This window comes from Jaculus jaculus, chromosome 15 (genome assembly GCF_020740685.1).
Source record: "Jaculus jaculus isolate mJacJac1 chromosome 15, mJacJac1.mat.Y.cur, whole genome shotgun sequence".
Taxonomy (NCBI): Eukaryota; Metazoa; Chordata; class Mammalia; order Rodentia; family Dipodidae; genus Jaculus; species Jaculus jaculus.
Genome location: NC_059116.1, coordinates 23,673,058 through 23,690,957, shown reverse-complemented (window position 1 = coordinate 23,690,957; position 17,900 = coordinate 23,673,058). Strand labels below are relative to the sequence as shown.

The following is a 17,900-nucleotide window of genomic DNA, read 5'->3' as shown; positions in this document are numbered from 1 at the left end:
AAAACAATAGGCTGAGGGTATGGCTCAGGGGTAGAGAGCTTATCTACCACGCATGAAGCCATGAGTCCTGTTGCAGAACTGGAAAAAAAAATACATGACGTGAGTATTGTATTATGGGTCGGATGTCCCTTGGAGGATCCTAAGGAATTGTGGATAGTATAGTTATCCTCTAAGTGTGAAGTGGTATCCATTTCCATTCTAAACTCTTCTCTGCCTTTGGATTTTGAGTATGAGTGTATTATTCATCTTTTAGTACCTTTTAAGATGCTAAATTTAGGAAAATGTATGTTCATTCTACTTCATAATGTATCCACGATTGATTTCATGTAAAATGATGTTTTAAATTACCACTTACAGTAATTAACTTTTCCTTCCCTATCTTTGACTGCAATTAACATTCCAGAAAGATGCTCCACTTTTGTTTTGGGACTCCCCCCACCCCAGAAACCACAGCAAGGTTTGCTTTTCTGAAGAAAGAAACAGAGCTTTGCCAGGAGTTTGGCATATCAACTCTGCTCTACCTGTCCCCTGAGGGAATGGAATTCGTTTCTGGGAGGGAAGCTGCAGGCAGTTTGCTCCCTTGGTCGGAATGGGGGTGCTGAATTCATTAAGACCCAAACTGGGCCTTGGTCGGCATCATCCATTAAATCCAAGGGGTCCACGCTCTTCCTCAGGATGCATTCCCTGCTGAGCGGGAAATGCTCTGCTCTCCTCAGGGTCCTCAGCAGTCCTAGGGAATCTCCTCCAGCTTTGTGCCTGGGCACACTTCTCTTCTTGATTCTCCTCAACCTCTTTTTTTTTTTTTTTTTTTTTTTAATGCAAGAGAGTGAAAGTGGGAGTGAGAAGGAAGAGAAAGAGGAGAGAATTGGGGCGCCAGGGCCTTTAGCCACTGTAAACGAACTCCAGATGCATGCGCCACCTAGTGGGCACATGTGGAACCTCAAGCACTTGCATCACCTTGCATCTGGCTTATGTGGGACCTGGAGAGACAAACATGGGTCCTTAGGCTTCACAGGCAAGCACCTTAACCACTAAGCCATCTCTCCAGCCCTTCCTCAACAGTTTTTTTTTTTTTTTAAATAAGATCTAATAGAAAAATCAGGAATGAGCCGGGCATGGTGGTGCAAGCTTTTAATCCCAGCACTTGGGAGACAGAGGTAGGAGGATTGCTGTGAGTTGAGGCCACCATGAGACTACAGAAAAGATCAGCCTGAGCTAGAGTGAGACCCTACCTCAAAAAACAAACAATTTGTTTTTAAATCTCAATTTCAACATTCTTCCCAGTGAAGTCCTCTGAGACCCTCAGGGCAGAGCCTAAGACTCCTGGGCTCCCATACTTTGCTGTTCACCTCTCCTGTGTGCCTTTCCCGTTGCATGATGATCTCTGTATCTATCCTGATGGTTCCTCGAGGAATCTTATTTATCTTTGTGGTCTCTCTGAAAGAAAAAAAAAAAAAAGTCTAGATTGAATGAACATGCCTATGGTATCTGCCCAAAGGAGTGACAAATACTGTCGGGAGGTTCGGAGGCAGTCTCCTAAATTACTTACACCCATGGCACAAGAGACTGAGGCAACCGCTTCTGTGTGGGCAACAGCTCACCCAGGGGAGGGGAGGGCAGGAGGGGGATCTAGGAAGGTCAGCAGTGCTGTTGCCTCAGGCCTCAGTAGATCCATGTTAATGGGATGCTTGAACAGAGTTTGGGGTGAAAGACAGTTCTTTTTTTTTTTTTTTTTTTTGGTTTTCGAGGTAGGGTCTCACTCTAGTCCAGGCTGACCTGGAATTCACTATGGAGTCTCAGGTAAAAGACAGTTCTTTATCATGACCCCTTTATACATTGCAGGTCACCTCAAGTGCTTGTCCTGATAGGCTATATACCAGTAGTGCCCCCTATTATGTCAACTCAGATGTCACACAGGCACGAGCCTGCTATGAACGGCGCCCTGGGTCTGGAACTCTTTCATTTCTCTCCCTGCTGGGAGCCACTGGGCTGAGGCTCTTCAATCCCAGGGCAGCTGTGGTCCAGCTGTGCGATCCAGCAGTAAAGTCCAGCCTGAGCAATTGGTTTGGTTTAGTTTGGGAGCTGGAATTCAAACCCTAGCTAAGCAGGTGCTCTGTGTATCTCCAGCCCCCATCCAAATAGTTTGGATCTTAAACACCTAGGACTTAGGGAGGGGCTGGGAAGATGGCTCAGTTGGCATAGCGCTTGCCACACAAGCAATGAGAACCCGAGGTTGGATTCCCAGGACTCATAAAATGCTGGGCGTGGTGGCACGTGCCCGTAAACTCAGTGCTAGGGAGGCAGAGATGGGCAGGTCCCTAGGGCTGCCTGGCTAGTCTAGCCAAATTGGTAATCTCAGACTCGCTGAGAGACCCTGTCTCATAAATATGGTGGAGTTCACTTAAACTAACATTGAAATGACACAGAGGTTACCATAGCCCTCACTCAAGGATGATACATAAATCTGTGAAGTGTCCCACAGTTTAAAAAAGAAACCAAAAAAGCAGAGCTGGAGAGATGGATTAGTGGTTAAGGCACTTGCTTGCAAAGCCTAAGGACCCAGGTTTGATGTCCCAGAACCCATGTAAGCCAGATGCATATGGAACATGTGTCTGGAGTTGGATTTGCAGTGCTTGAGGCCCTGGCATGTCAATTGTCTCTCTCTATCTCCCTTTGTTTCTCTCAGTCTCTCTAAAAAAGAAAGAAAGAGGGCTGGAGAGATGGCTTAGCGGTTAAATGCTTGCCTGTGAAGCCTAAGGACCCCGGTTCGAGGCTCGATTCCCCAGGACCCACGTGAGCCAGATGCACAAGGGGGCGCACGCGTCTGGAGTTCGTTTGCAGTGGCTGGAGGCCCTAGTGTGCCCATTCTCTCCCTCTCTCTCTTTCTCTATCTATCTACCTTTCTCTGCCACTTTCAAATAAATAAATAAAAATTTAAAAAAAAAGAATTAAAAAAGAAAGAAAGAAAGAAAGAAAGAAAGGAAGGAAGGAAGGAAGGAAGGAAGGAAGGAAGGAAGAAAGAAAGGAAGGAAGGAAAGAAAAGAGCCAAGTGTGGTGGCGCACACCTTTAATCCCAGCACTCTGGAGGCAGAGGTGGGAGGATCACCATGAGTTCAAGGCCACCCTGAGACTACATAGTGAATTCCAGGTCAGTCTGAGGTAGAGCAAAACCTTACCTCAAAAATAAATAAATAAATTAGTAATTTTAAAAAAGTTAAGTATAGTTGCATTATCCACAAAACCAAAAGACAGAGCAGCCCAAATGTCCATCCACACATGAATACACAAAACGTGGTACATGAATAACTCGGCCTTCAAAGGGACTTGGCTGGAAGCCAGTTCTACTAAGTGGGATAAAGCCCATCACAAATGACCAGTCACGGCGGATTCCACCGACATGAGTCACCAAGGACATCCTGACAAAAGGAAAAGAGCAGTTGCCAGAGCTGTGGAACTCAGCACGGAGAAGTTAGTGTTAGGGGACAGAGATCCAGTTTTACAAGATCAAGAGTCCTGTGGGTAAGTGGTTGTTGGGGGGGGGGGGGAGAGTTGTTGCACAGCGGTGTGACTGGATTGAATGCCTGCACACTTTTAAAATCGTGAAGATCATGCATTCTCTGCTGTGTACATTCTGCGTGGTTTTTATAAGATCTGATAGAAAAATCAGGAATGAGCCAGGTGTGGTGGCTCACGCCTTTAATCCCAACACTTGGGAGGCAGAGGTAGGAGGATCGCTGTGAGTTTGAAGCCAGCCTGAGACTACATAGAGAATTCCAGGTCAGCCTGGGCTAAAGCAAGACCCTGCCTCAAAAAAATCAACAGAAACAGAAAAAGAAAAATCAGAAATAGTATTCTAACTCTACTGTCTCTTGGCTGGATTAACCTCTCTGATTCTCTTTCTTTCTTCCTTCTTTTCTTCTATTTATTTTTTTTAAGGCATGTGCTACCATGTCCAGCTCTTTTTACTGTTTATTTTTTTTAAAGCATACGTATTTTTATTATTTATTTATTTATTTGAGAGAGAAAGAACAAGAATGGGTGTACTAGGGCCTCCAGCCACTGTAAATGAACTCCAGATGCATGCACTACCTTGTGCATCTGGTTTACGTGGGTCCTGGGAAATTGAAATTGGTTCCTTTAGCTTTGCAGGCAAGTGCCTTAACTGCTAGGGAATCTCTCCAGCCCTCTTTCTATTTCTTGTAAGTATGCATGTTTGTATGTATAGTGTGTGTGTGTGTGTGTGTGTGTGTGTGTGTGTATGTATGTACAGGTATATATCATGCGTGTATGCATGCATGTGTACAGAGGCCAAAGGTGAGCTTCGGTTATCTTCCTCAAGTCTTCTCCCCTTTATTTACTATGGTGGGGGGGGGTTCTCTCACTTGAACCCAGAACTCACTGGCATTTACGTGGGTGCTGGGATCCAAACTCAGATCTACTCACTGTAACGGGGTGCTTGGGATCCAGGAAAGTCCTTGAACCCCAAACCTTAGGCTTGTTTCTAATTTTAATCAAAGAATTGAATTTAAAAAAAACTGAGACAGAAAGCTGGAAAAAGCCACACTGCATGCAATTCAATGGGAGAGAGAAAAATCACCAGTGAAGATACCCAACAGTGAACACTGCAAGCTTTATATTTGGCCAGCCAGGCCAAATGAGCCAATGAGTGCAATAGTGGCATGTCTGTTATGGGGAAAACTAACCACCCTCTGATTTGACTGGAGGCCTGTTCCATGGGAGGGAATGCATCCCTGATATTGAAAACCTACAACAGGGGTAGTCATGAGCCCTAGATATGTAATGTCTGCTGCTGTCTGGCTAAAAGTATATGCTATGCTCATCAAACTGCCCAGTAAGCACTTCTCTTAATGTTCATAACCATATATTAATGCTATTCTCACTTTTGGTAGATAACCTTCTCTTTTCAGGTGGCAGTGACCTTGGGATGACTCAGAAGGTATCATAGTGCTGGGAAGAAGTGACAGAGGAGTGCTCAGCTCTGAAATATCTCTATCACACCTTCCAAGGCTCAGGGTCCATTGAGGAAGATGTGGCGGAAAGAATGTAAGAGCCAAAGGAAAGGTAGGACTCCTTACAATGTGCTCCCCCCAGACACAAAATGGCCTGGATATCCATGACCTCATAGTGCCTGACACTACCTACACAAAACCATCATAATAGGAGGAAAAGATCATGACATCAAAATAAAAGAGAGACTGATTGAGAGGGGGAGGGGATACGATGGAGAGTGGAGTTTTAAAGGGGAAAGTCGGGGGAGGGAGGGAATTACCATGGGATATTGTTTATAATTATGGAAGTTGTCAATAAAAGAAAATAAAAATTAAAAAGAAAGACTGAGAAGGATAATTATGAAATTATTATATTTATCGAGGAAGATACAGAAACAAGGAAAGGCATCTGTGTGGCTAATGATCCAACATGGACGGCCTGGAAAAACTGTGGGGGAAAAAAAAGAGAGAGAAGAAAGTTAAAAAAGCTCCTACCATGTGGGGAGCTGGAGGGGATAAAGGAGCCCATGTGGAGAGTAAGGGCTGGGGGGGCCAGGCCCAGCAGAGGGAAAACCTCACCCAGGGCTGGAAGTTCCCAAGTGATCAGAAAGCCTGCCCTCGCCTTGCAAAGGTATTTATACCCTTATAGTGGTGGGCTCAGGCGAACCAGAGGGACATCTGGTTGGTGAGGGCTAGGGGCCGTCCCAGGAAGAGGTTAGCCCTGGCACCAAGTTCCAGGGGCTGAACTTGACCAACCACAGTGTTTAAATCCTACAAAAGACCTCCCTCCCAGGAGGGGTCCTGGTTGTTTGTGGAAAAACAGATCTAGGGAACTACTAGGCAAGAGATAAGAAGTCAGATCTTTTTATTTATTTATTATTTATTTATTTTGGTTTTTCGAGGTGGTGCCTCACTCTAGCCCAGGCTGACCTGGAATTCACTACGGAGTCTCAGGGTGGCCTCGACCTCACGGCAATCCTCCTACCTCTGCCTTCCAGGTGCTGGGATTAAAGGCGTGCGCCACCACGCCCGGCTAAGATCATTTTTGAATTTCTAGCAAGTGCGGAGTTTCCTGCCTCCCCCTTTTTTACTTTCATGGGTCCAATCCCCTAACTATACTCCCTCTCACCACCTGTCTGATAATCTGGTGAAAGGCCCAAGAATTCAGAAGCCCAGAAATACTATCACGCTCCGAAGGGAGCTTAAGCGGGCCCCTGCATACCTCAAACTCCAGGCTTTACTCTCTGTTGGAAGCAAGTAAAGAATCCCTCTTCTCATTATATCAGAGCCCGCCCCTAATATAAAACTAGGTAAAAAGGGCATGAGATAGCCCTCAAGGATGGGAAATGAGTAATGAAGTGAACCACTTATTTGGTTTCTGTAAATAGCCTGCACCATAAGCCTTAATAGCCCACACTGTAAGCCTTAGTAGCTCGCACCATAAGCTGTAACAGCCTGCCTCAGACCACCAAGGTCATAGGAGACTGATACCACACTCTGCTACTCCCACCCAAGGACCTGCGCAAATGTTGACCTCCAAGGTCATAGGAGACTGATTGGTCCACGAGGGGCTTGAACAAATTAAACTAATTGGCTTAGAAACTATGGGGTGGCACAAACTGACTGGCTCGCACCCTGCGGGCTCCTGATATTAAAAAAAAATGATTGGTCTAATGCACAGGCTTTGTTAGAAACCCTATAAAAACTGTCCCGTTCCTGCATTCGGGGCTCTGCAGTCCTCTACCCCTGTGCGGTGTACGACTGTGGGCCCCAGCGCGCTTGGAATAAAATCCTCTTGCAGTTTGCATCAAGACCGCTTCTCATGAGTGATTTGGGGTGTCGCCATATCCAGGCAGAGCGTGGGGTCCCCATCTTGGGGTTCCTTCACTGGCACCTACTGAGCCCTTTCCCCTGCCCTTTCCCCAGTCTGCCTCTTCAGCTGCAGGGTGACAGTGGTTGTACTTGCCTCACCTTGGCATCGCTGGCTCTGCTGCTGATCTGTACCTAAACCCCAGGGACCTGCTCCTGCCCAGCTCCGTGGTCAGTGCCCAGGAAACTTGTCATGTTTGCAGCCCAGTGAAGTGAGGTGAAGCTCTGTGAAACTTTCTGAAGGGAACTTGCAGACACTCCCATAGAAGCCTGTGGAGAGGTCACACAGTTACCTTGCCAGTGACTGAGGGACCCCAGGGTGCCTTCGCTCCTCAGCGTGTGGGTCAGCGTCCCTCACCCGAGTGAATGAGGCCTGTGGTAGTTTGAATGGACGGCCTCCCAGTAGATTTCTTTTATCTAAAGCTTGTCACTGTTGGGTGGATCCTAGGGTCCAGCCCTAAGGTGTGGGGGTGAGCACCCAGAATTCCAATCTGAAGATCTGCAAAGCGCTTGAGTTCTGCCCGGAGTTGCTGGGGTGGGCTTGCTTTTGGGCGGTGGTTGCTTTTCTCTCTGCGTGGATCTGTGAAAGCCTCCCCCCTCCCGCACCCTGTTTCCTCTGCCATGTGGAACATCCCCTGGATCTATAAGCTTGAAATCAATTCCCTTCCTCCCATAACCGTGCCTGGATTGGAGGTTCCTCCCAGCAGCGTGAGGCTGACTGGGACAAGGCCCCCAGGGTAGGCCGTGTAACCACACTTTGCCCGGCTCACACCATTCCCACAACCCCAGACTCACAGGGAGGGTTGGTCATTGTTGTTGACAGCAAATAAAGCAATTCCTTCCTTCCTTTTTCCTTTCTCACTTCCTCCTGCCCTCCCTCTCTCCCTCTCTCCCTCCCTCCTTCCTTCCTTCCTTCTTTCCTTTCTCACTTCCCCTCTCTTTGTGGGGTGCATTGTTGCCATAGACCCTAATTATGGACACCTGGGGGCTCACCTCAGTGCCCACACACACAAGAATTGGACAGATTTTCTTTCAGTATGGGCCACTGGGCTTCCCAAGTATCCGTAATGACTGTCTACAGCTCCAGGCTTCCATACAAATGCGCAAGCCTCTCTTGTCACCATAATTTCCTTGGGAAGTGTTTCTAATTATACAGCTTTCCCTCCCTGCTCCAGGTCAAGTCTTCTTATTTACAATATGCAAATTACACAGGACCGCGAAGCAGGGACCAGGCTCTTGAGTGATCCAAATTACCATGCAGTTGTTTTGAGCTTAGTACTTAACCATTAGTGGGTGCCTTACAGAGGTATTTGCCTGAGCAAAAACAACATTAAAGGAACAGTATGCATCTATTTCTTAGAGGTTAGAGCCCATCTCAGTGAGAGCTCTATTTAATAAGAGAATTCCCAGCTCTAATAATATGCACTGTGTATTTCACCCAAGTTAACAGGGGCTTTGTAAGAAGGGGTTGAATTATTTTGTGTTTTTTTTTAAACTATTTTTTTTTTTAAATTTATTTGAGAGCGACAGACACAGAGAGAAAGACAGATAGAGGGAGAGAGAGAGAATGGGCGCGCCAGGGCTTCCAGCCTCTGCAAACGAACTCCAGACGCGTGCGCCCCCTTGTGCATCTGGCTAACGTGGGACCTGGGGAACCGAGCCTCGAACCGGGGTCCTTAGGCTTCACAGGCAAGCGCTTAACCGCTAAGCCATCTCTCCAGCCCTATTTTGTGTTGTTACCTGCTCACTGGCATTTAGGAAAGTGCGGGCAGCTGAGTTTCCCAGAGGTGAAACTATCATTACTTTGGGACCCTGTTAGTTTAGGAAAATGCTCCAAGATGAAAGGTAAGGTTCACCAAACATTCTCAAAGGAAACTCTAAAAACAAGTAAAAGCTATACACAGGTGTTGCTATTTGGATGTTTCTTTTGCTTAGGAGTGAGAGAAAGAGAGAAAGTACACAAGAAAAAGAAAGAACTTGTCCACATGTGCATCTTGCGTGCTTGCGTCACCTTTGTGCATCTGGCTTAGGTGGGACCTGGAAAGTCAAACATGGGTTCTTAGGCTTCTCAGGCAAATGCCTTCACTACTGAGCCATCTCTCCAGCCCTGAATGTTTCTTCAGAGCTGAGTAAATTGGACTCTTGAAGGAGGAGCAAACATAGTTTTCTAGAAGGGTGAGTTTGGGTCAGACAGTGACGGTTCCGCTGTCTCCAGCCTTGTGTTTGGGAAGAGGAATCTGTAGGGTGGAGAGGTACTAAAGACTGTGATCATCTTGGAGAAGCCCCAGGCCCTACCCCACACACGGGAGGGCAGTTTGTGGCCTCAGCTTCCAGCTGATGTAAGACTGAGCTTATCTTTGTAAGAGTGAGCTTATCTTGAAGACGCTGTGTTAAGTGAAATGAGCCAGTTACCAAAGATCCAGTACAGAGTAACTCTACGTATGCAAAGCACAAAACCAGAGACAAAGTGGGATGGTGGTTACAAGGGCCTGGAAGGAAGGAGGATCTGGGGTTTCAGTTTTACAAAAAGAATGTTATAAAAATGGATGATTGTGTAACATGATGTTATGTGTTGAATTCTACTACAGTGTACACTTAACAATGATCCCAGGGCCGGGCGTGGTGGCACACGTCTTTAATCCCAGCGCTCGGGAGGCAGAGGTAGGGGGATTGTCATGAGTTTGAGGCCACCCTGAGACTACATAGTGAATTTCAGGTTAGCCTGAGCTAGAGTGAGACACTACCTTGGAAAACTGGAAAAAAAAAAAAAAAAGATCCCAGGGCTGGAGAGATGGCTTTAACGGTTTAGAGGCTTGTCTGCAAAGCCAAAGGAACCAGGTTTGATTCCCTCGGTACCCATGTAAACCAAATGTACTAGGTGGGGCATGCATCTGGAGTTTGCTGTGGCTGGAAGACCTGGTGTGCCCATGCTCTCTCTCTCAAATAAATAAAAAATATTTTTCTTTCTTTCTTTTTTTTTTTTTTTTTTTTTTTGGTTTTTCGAGGTAGAGTCTCACTTTGGTCCAGGCTGACCTGGAATTAACTCTGTAGTCTCAGGGTAGCCTTGAACTCATGGCAATCCTCCTACCTCTGCCTCCCGAATGCTGGGATTAAAGGCGTGCATCACCACACCCGACTCTAAAAAATATTTTTTGAAAGACTCCAATGGCAAATCTTTTTAAAAAATATTTTTATTTTTATTTATTTGTTTGAGAGACAGAGAGAGAGAGAGAGGGAAAAAGAACAGATGTATCAGGGCCAGTAGCCACTGCCAACCAATTCCAGACACATGTACCGCCTTGTGCATTTGGCTTTATGTGGGTCCTGGGGAATTGAATGTAGGTCCTTTGGCTTTGTAGGCAAGTGCCTTAACAACTGCTAAGCCATCTCTCCACTTATCTATACATTTTGCCAAAAGGAAACATTACATACAGGAAGTGGGGGGGAGAACAGGAAGTGACACTTGTTCCCGGTTTCTTTCTGCCCATGGTTCTTCCCCTTTCCAATCTCTAAGTGATGAGAAGTCAAGGTTTGTCCAGGACTTCTCCCTGTCTACACCTCCTAAGTACCTCATCTGGCCAAGAAGGCTCTAATTACAATCAATGACAGACTATGTTCTCAGAGATGGTCAAACAGTATCTTTCATTCACACGCTTGTCTCCAATAGGACCTTCACACTCCTTCCAAACAGAGAAGGGGTCTGGGGCTGGAGAGATGGCTTAGTGGTTAAGGTGCTTGCCTGCGAAGCCAGGTTTGATTCCCTAGTATCTATGTTAAGTCAGATGCACAAGGTGGGCGCATGCATCTGAAGTTTGTTGGCAGTGGCTAAAGGCCCTGATGTGCCCATTCTCTCTCTGTGTCTTTCTCTATCTATTTGACTCTTTTTCTCTCTCCCTCTCAAATAAAATAAAATAAAATAAAATAAAATAAAATAAAATAAAATAAAATAAAATAAAATAAAATAAAATAAAATAAAATTAAAAAAATAAAATAAAATAAAATAAAATAAAATAAAATACCTTTGGTTTTTCAACTCAGAGAAGGGGTCTGTTGTCACAGGCTTGGTCCTCACAAGTGGGAGGTTTGGGTCACTGGAGGTTGCAGGACCTTGGCATCTATCTTCTTCTTTTTTTTTTTTTTTTCTCTTTCATGTCCTAGTGAAGAGCTGAGTCCTTTTGCCATGTGCGTTGTCATGGCTGCCACAAGCCGTAAAGCAGTGGGGCCAAGCAGTCCTGGACTAAACCAAACCAAAATAAACCTTTTATCTCTTGAGGATAAGGTCTTAGGTACCCATTACAGTAATGGAAAGTTGCCTGTCACTGGGTCAGTGTTGGCCACCAAGTCACAGCCCACCCTACCCTGCCTTGAGTCTGGGCAGACTTGCGCCTCTCTGTCAGAATAGAAAGATGTAGAGAAGCCGGGCGTGGTGGCGCACACCTTTAATCCCAGCACTCGGGAGGCAGAGGTAGGAGGATCACCGTGAGTTCGAGGCCACCCTGAGACTCCATAGTGAATTCCAGGTCAGCCTGGGCTAGAGTGAGACCCTACCTTGAAAAAGAAAAAAAAAAAAAGGAAGATGTAGAAATGACACTGCAAGCCATGTTTACATTGGCAGTCTCCCATCAAAGGGCTTCCATGTTATAAGGAAGCCCAGCCTAAGTGGGGAAGCCACTGTCGGTATCCAGCTAATGGGCCCCGCCACGGCTGCGCTGAATAGCCAGTATCCATGGCTAGATGTGTCCATATAGATTCTTCTCGCTGATTCCGTCCCTGGCTGTCACGTTGTCTTCCAAGCTGAGGGTCCAGAAACTGGAATGGACACCAAACATTCCGGTTGGGCCCAAGTCGCACAATTTTCAGAGCAGATAACAATAGCTATTTTATTTGAGCAAGAGAGAGACAGACAGAGAGAATGGGCACACCAGGGCCTCTAGCCACTGTAAAGGAACCCCAGACGTATGCACCACCTTGTGCATTTGGCTTATGTGGGTACTAGGGAATTGAACCTGGGTCCTTAGGCTTCACAGGCAAGTGCCTTAACCACGAAGCCATCTCTCCAGCCCTCTCTTCTTAATCTATATCTATATCTATCTATATCATCATCTACCTATATCTATCATCTATCTGCCTGCCTATCTATCTAACATCTCTCCCTCTATCTGGGTCTCACTTGCTCCTCCATATTCTGCTCCTAGTGGGGCACCTTGGACTCCCTCTTCAAAGCATGCCACTCAGAGACCTGAGCCACAGCAGACCTTTTTTTTTTTTTGGCTCTTCACCCTCCATTTGCCCCTTAATCTAAAGATGCTCCCCTCCAAGCCATTAATAAACCTCCCATTTCCAGAAGTATGGTCTCAGCCTCTGTATCCAAATCTCTAGTCACTACTAAAAATATGAAGAAACTCTGAGCCTCATTAGTAGCCACATAAATACATATTAAAACTGCACCAGGGCTGAGGAGATGGCTCAGTGGTTAAAGGTGCTTGCTTATAAAGCCCGTTAGCTTGGGTTCAAGTCCACACAGCTAGATGCAGAAACCGGCCCATGTGTCTGGAGTTCATTAGCAGCAGCAAGAGGACCTGGCACTTCCCTTCTCTTTTTCTCTCTCTCATCTCTATATCTCTGTCTCTCTCTGTGTCACAAATAAATTTTTTAAAATTATTTATTTATTTATTTGAGAGCGACAGACACAGAGAGAAAGACAGAGGGGGAGAGAGAGGATGGGCGCGCCAGGGCTTCCAGCCTCTGCAAACGAACTCCAGACGCGTGCGCCCCCTTGTGCATCTGGCTAATGTGGGACCTGGGGAACCGAGCCTCGAACCGGGGTCCTTAGGCTTCACAGGCAAGCGCTTAACCGCTAAGCCATCTCTCCAGCCCCACAAATAAATTTTAACAAGTGTGCTGAAATAACTTTTTGTGTGTATGGTGTAGGGATCAGACTCTACAGTTTTTCCTTTAATCAAATTGGCAAGGTGATTTTTCAGGTAAGATGTAATTTTGGCAAAATCTAGGAGACTAAAAATTGATTTTTTTAAAGTTGCATGCCAAAATCCTTTAAAATGGGCATACTTTATGACGTGGCATTTCAGCATTCTCAAAATATGGCAAAATTTTTTAAAAATTTTTTGGTTGTAGCTCTCTGTTTTCTTTCTTTTTTGTTTGTTTTGTTTTATTTCTTTTGAGGTAGGGTCTCACTCTAGCCCAGGCTGACTTGGAATTTACTATGTAGTTTCAGGGTGGCCTCGAACTCTCAGCAATCTTCCTACCTCTGCTTCACGAGTGCTAGAATTAAAGGCATGTGCCCCCATGCCCGGCTTCTGTTTATTATTATAATTGACAGCTTCCATAATTATAGACAATAAACAATAATTTCCTCCCCTCCCACTTTCTCCTTCACAACTCCCCTCTCCCTCATATCCCCTCCCCCTCTCAATCAGTCTTTTATTTTTATGTCATCATCTTTTCCTCCTATTATGACGGTCTTGTGTAGGTAAGTAGTGCCAGGCACTGGGACGACATGGATATCCAGGCCATTTTGTGTCTGGAAGAGTGCCTTGTAAGGGGTCCTAGCCTTCCTTTGGCTCTTAAATTCTTTCTGTTACCTCTTCCGCAATGCACCCTGAACCTTGGAAGGTGTGATAAAGATATTTCAGAGCTGAGCACTCCTTTGTCTCTTCTTCTCAGCACCATGGTGCCTTCTGAGTCATCCCAGGGGTCACTGCCATCTGAAAAGAGAAGCTTCTCTAACCAAAAGTGAGAGTAGCATTAATATATGGATATGAACATTAAGAGAAGTGCTTACCAGGCAGTTTGGTGAGCATAGTATATGTATTTAGCCAGGCACCAGCAGGTGTTACACCCCCAGGGCTCACAACTTCTCCATCATAAGTTTTCCATATCCCCTCCCATGGAATGGGCCTCTGTCCTGTCATGCCCGCCTCACCAGCAAGGAGGACGCCACAATCAGGATTCTTCTGAACACACTTTATTGGGGACTGCCAAACTGCTAGATGCGAAGACCCAGAACCACGAAAGGCAACTGTTTATATAGGGTTTTAGGCTGCCTACCCACAAATGATTGGTCAACTGAGGATATGTGGCCACCAGTGATTGGTTACTTTCTGGATGCCTCATTAGCATCGGCCCACGACGGGTTGGAGCATGCGCACTGTGCTTGATTTACACCTGTGCTTGATTTACACCAGCTGTGACCAAGAAAAGGCCAGAAACCGGCGCCAACTTGTAATAGCGTCTGCACGGCTCCTAACACGTCCAGTTAGAAAGCAGTTGGTTTCCCTCATAACAGACATGCCACTGGCTGGCCGAACTTAAGAATTGCAGTGTCCACTGTTGTTTATCTCCACTGATGACTGTGCTTGCTCCTAAGGAGCTGCATGCAGCATAACTTTTTTCAGCTTTCTGTCAGCTGGTCTACATGGAGGAGGTTTCAAAGAATTTTTAAAAGTATTTTCTATTGTATTAATTTATTTATTTGAAAGAGAGGAAGAGGCTGATAGAGAGAATGGGCATGCCAGGGCCCCCAGCCATTGCAAATGAACTCCAGATGCATGCACCATCTTATGCATCTGGCTTACTTGGGTTTGGGGAATTGAACATAGGTCCTGAGGCTTCTCAGGCAAGTGCCTTAATCACTAAGCCATCTCTCCATTGTTTTTAGTAGCAGGAATTTTGTTTTGTTTTGTTTTTTTGAGGTAGGGTCTCACTCTAGCCCAAGCTGACTGACCTGGAATTCACTCTGTAGTATCAGGGTGACCTTGAACTCACAGCAATCCTCCTATCTCTGCTTCCTGAGTGCTGGGATTAAAGGTATGCACCACCACACCCAGCTCCAGTAGCAGGAATTTTGAAACAATAGGCACTGGAATTTGTTTAATTTATCACAGTGCTGTCCTATAAAGCAATTGTATACAGTCATTTCAAATGTTGCTGTAAATAATGTTAAATGAAAGGGGAAGATTTTCATGTGACATAGTTAATTTAAAAACTCAGTGTAAGCCGGGCGTGGTTGTGCTTGCCTTTAATCTCAGTACTAGGGAGCCAGAGGTAGGAGGACTGCTGTGAGTTGGAGGCCAGCCTGGAACTACAGAGTGATTTCCAGGTCAGCCTAGGCTAAAAGTGAGATGCTACAAGAAATAAACAAAACAAGGGCTGGAGAGATGGCTTAGCGGTTAAGCACTTGCCTGTGAAGCCTAAGGACCCCGGTTCGAGGCTCGGTTCCCCAGGTCCCACGTTAGCCAGATGCACAAGGGGGCGCACGCGTCTGGAGTTCGTTTGCAGAGGCTGGAAGCCCTGGCACGCCCATTCTCTCTCTCTCCCTCTCTCTGTCTTTCTCTCTGTGTCTGTCGCTCTCAAATAAATAAATAAATAAAAATAAATAAATAAACAAAACAAAACTCAGTATAGGTCTAGGTATAATGAACGCCTTTAGTCCCAGGTAAGAGAATCACTGTGAGTTCAAGGCCATCCTGGGGCTACAGAATGAGTTTCCGGTCAGCCTGGCCCGGAATGAGACACTGCCTAAAAAAAAAAAAAAAAAAAAAAAAATCCCTCAGTCGATCAAGCAGATGTGCAATGTAATTTTATCTCATTAATACATTTCATCATATATGTATTCTATAACCATAAATGTACATGTTTATTTTAACTAAAATTTTATTTTTTAAGCTCTTTTCTGTGTTTTTAAACATTCAATGCTAACATATTATTTTCTAGTCAGGAAAAAAAATTACCATGGTTCCCCTTTGAGTGGTGTGGCAATTACCCCTTAAATAGAGATGGCAATGCCAACTTGACTGTGCCCTTTGAAAATATGGCTAGGCCCCATGGATATGCTTTTTTTTTTTTTTTTTTTGAGGCAAACCCAGCAGACTGGCTTTAAAAAATTTTTGTTTATTTTTCTTTATTTATTTGAGAGAGACAGAGAAAGAGGCAGAGAAAGAATGTATGCACCAGGGCCTTTAGCCACTTTAAACAAACTCCAGATGCATGCGCCATCTTGTGCATCTGGCTTATGTGGGTCCTGGGGAATCGAACCTTGAACCAAGGTCCTTGGGCTTCACAGGCAAGTGCTTAACCACTAAGCCATCTTTCCAGCCCCTGGCCTTTTATTTTTAATGCAAGAGAATGAGAGTGTGAGAGAGAAAATTGGTGCACCAGGGCCTCCGGCCACTGTAATCAACCTCCAGACACGTGTGCCACCTGGAGCGTATATGCCACCTTGCATGCTTGCGTCCCCTTGTGAGTCTGGCTTACGTGGGACTTGGAGAGTTGAACATGGGTCCTTAGGCTTCACAGGCAAGTGCCTTAACCGCTAAGCAATCTTGCCAGCCCAGGCACACATTTTGACAGCACATTCACTGAGAATAAGGGATGGTGGGTGGAGTTCTGAATGTTTGTATTTGCAACTTACCCCTGCAGTAAATTTTTTAAAAAATATTTTATTTTTATTTAATTATTTGAGAGAGAGGGATGGAGACAGAAAAAGACAGATAAATAGAGAGAGAGAGAGAGAGAGAGAGAGAGAGAGAGAGAGAGAGAGAGAGAAAAATGGGCGTGCTAGGGCCTCTAGCCACTGCAAATGAACTCTAGATGTGTGTACCCCCTTGTGCATCTGGCTTACGTGGATCCTGGGGAATTGAACCTGGGTCCTTTGGCTTTGCAGGCAAGCGCCTTAACGGCTAAGCCATCTCCCCAGCTGCCCACAGTAAAATTTAACACTATGGGAATAGGTGCTCTACACTTCCCAGTAATGGAAAAGAGAGGTCATGTTTGTGATTTTGGCCATATACTGGGGAAAAATCTGGGAGTTAAGAGCTTCATTCATCTGAATGCCAATCCAACCCCATTGGGAGTATTCTGTCCCATGGGCAAGGGGCTCAGATAGATTTGCTTGATTTTCTCCTGACTGAGGGAAATAAAGGGGAGTCAAAATACAATGAATGTATGAAGCTGATGAGAGGAAAACAAAGCTTATTTCCCTCTTTCTTTCTTCCTTTTCTTTTCTTTTTGAGGTAGGGTCTCACACTAGCCCAGGTTGACCTGGAATTCACTATGTAGTCTCAGGCTGGCCTCGAACTCACAACAATCCTCCCACCTCTGCCTCCCTAGTGCTGAGATTAAACCACCATGCCCAGCCCTCTTCCTTTTCTTAGCTCCCTGTTTTATGAGAAGATAGAAGAGTCATGCAAGAACCAACTGCCCTCCAAGTGGACTGGAGGCCCGCTCCATCAGGGGGAATACATCCCTGATACTGAAAACTTAAAACAGGCGCAGTCTTGAGCCCTAGGGGTATAACATCTGCTGATGTTTGGTTAAGTGTATATACTATGCTTATCAAACTGCCAGTAAGCATTTCTCTTAATATTTATACCCTTATATCAATGTTATTCTCACTTTGGGTAGAGAATCTTCTCTTTTCAGATGGCAGTGACCTTGGGGTGACTCAGAAGGTATCATAGTGCTGGGAAGAAGTGACTGGAGTACTGAGTAACATCTCAATCACAAGGCTCAGGGTCTAATGTGGAAGAGGTGGAGGAAAAAATGTAAGAGCCAAAGGAAGTGTAGGACTCCTTACAACGTGCTCCCTCCAGACATAAAATGGCCTGGATATCCATGACCTCATGGTGCCTGACACTACCTACACAAGACCATCATAAGAGGAGGAAAAGATCATGACATCAAAATAAAAGAGTGACTGTTTGAGATGGGGAGGGGATATGATGGAGAATGGAATTTCAAAGGGGAAAGGGGGGGAGAGGGAAGGCATGTGGAACATTTTTTATAATCATGGAAAATGTTAATAAAAATTGAGAAAAAAAAAAGAAGAATCATGCAAGGATACCTAATGGGAATAGTCTCCAAAACAAAAACCAAACAAACAAAGATGCAGCAATGGTTCAAGCTTTGTGGGTTCCTCTATTTCCAAATATATAATTCCAATAAAAAACTTCCCCACCGCACTTTGAGGCTCACTAACATAAGCAAATGTCGCAGACAGAAAAA

The 17,900-nt window shown here is 45.3% G+C and overlaps 1 pseudogene; it reads left to right on the top strand.

Moving 5' to 3' along the window:
- The first annotated feature begins 2,390 nt into the window (after window positions 1-2,390).
- Window positions 2,391-2,486, top strand: LOC123455193 (annotated as a pseudogene).
- The last annotated feature ends 15,414 nt before the right edge of the window (window positions 2,487-17,900 follow it).